Source organism: Oncorhynchus kisutch, linkage group LG22 (assembly GCF_002021735.2).
Source record: "Oncorhynchus kisutch isolate 150728-3 linkage group LG22, Okis_V2, whole genome shotgun sequence".
NCBI lineage: Eukaryota > Metazoa > Chordata > Actinopteri > Salmoniformes > Salmonidae > Oncorhynchus > Oncorhynchus kisutch.
This window is the reverse complement of record NC_034195.2, coordinates 43,759,977-43,761,878: the sequence shown is the minus strand read 5'-3', so window position 1 is coordinate 43,761,878 and position 1,902 is coordinate 43,759,977.

Here is a 1,902-nt window from a genome sequence, read left to right as displayed (position 1 = left end):
CACCTGCAAGACATGGGGTTCAAATTCAGATAACTACTGTAGCTAGCAAATGTACATCATTTATCTGAACGTGCTACACGCATATAGTTACTTTTTTTAAATTATTTTTGAATGTTTTATTATGAACAAATACAAAAAAAATTTTTTACAAACAAGAGTACATAAACCTACCCGACAGGGGTATTACATATCAAGATTCATTTTCTATTTGTTAAATACTTTCATGGTGCGTATTGCTTTTACATTTACTGATCATTTCAAAATAATATATCAATTCTATCTTAAATAATGTGAAGAAGGATTGTTCTCTGCCTACTTCATTTTATTGACAAAGAATCTTCCATGAAAAATAAACAAATTAACAATGAAAGTTAAATCAGGGTCCATAGCATTTGGTTCAAAACAAAACATAATATCAGTCTCTCATATTAACATTAATAGTCGTTTCTTTCCAAATTAAATCTTCTAACTCACTCCAAAATCTTCTGACATATGAACAGTCCCAAAATAAATGGTAAAGTCTCTGGGTCACAATCACAAAATACACATTTGTTATCAATAGCTATTTTAAATCTGTGTACAATAAAAAGGTCTTTCCAGGGTAAATTCTATGAATGTGTTTGTATGATACTTCTTTCACCTTATTAGATATACAATATTTACCAGATAACTAAACTTTGTTCCAGTTCACTTGTCTTAGGGCTGCATACCAGTTCACTTGTCTTAGGGCTGCATTCCAGTTCACTTGTCTTAGGGCTGCATTCCAGTTCACTTGTCTTAGGGCTGCATTCCAGTTCACTTGTCTTAGGGCTGCATTCCAGTACATTTTAGCAGAGGGAATAGTAACATATTGACATAGTTTCCTTATATACCTGTTATTACATTATAGTTTAAAATGTAAATTCCTTCTAATTGTATTGAGGCTACAACATCCTCAACAGTTGCACTTGGAGTATTGTTATATTCTCCTGAAAGAAGAATAGCACCTTTAGGGACAGCTCTAACAGCACCTTTAGGGACAGCTCTAACAGCACCTTTAGGGACAGCTCTAACAGCACCTTTAGGGACAGCTCTAACAGCACCTTTAGGGACAGCTCTAACAACACCTTTAGGGACAGCTCTAACAACACCTTTAGGGACAGCTCTAACAGCACCTTTAGGGACAGCTCTAACAGCACCTTTAGGGACAGCTCTAACAGCACCTTTAGGGACAGCTCTAACAACACCTTTAGGGACAGCTCTAACAACACCTTTAGGGACAGCTCTAACAGCACCTTTAGGGACAGCTCTAACAGCACCTTTAGGGACAGCTCTAACAGCACCTTTAGGGACAGCTCTAACAACACCTTTAGGGACAGCTCTAACAGCACCTTTAGGGACAGCTCTAACAACACCTTTAGGGACAGCTCTAACAACAATTTGATACTCCTCAGGAGTGAATGTAACATTGTGTGTTCTAATAAGTTCTGGATAATCATATAGTTAGTTGAATAGTCCATCACTATTCAATAATTGTTTAACCCAAATAATGTTGTTGTCAAACCAGTTCTTGAAAAACAAAGACTTGTTTTTGTATTTTATGTCTTTATTATTCCAGATTGTATACCTATGAGGAGAAAAATTGTGTTTGTACATGAGGTTCCAAGTTAGAGGTAAAGTTTGCAAGCCTAATAGGGATTTTACCCATATCAAAGTTGCATTTGAGTAAGAATTCTAGACCACGCATTTGTTGGAATATTAAATTAGGGATGATATTCCAGATGCAATCCTTATTTCTTAAATAGTTTTGTATCCATTTAATCTTAAATATTATATTAAGAGGTTTTCAAATCCAGAGCATTCAACCCTGCCTCACCTTGGGCGCTACATATTACCGCTTTTCTTAAATAATGAGGTTTATTC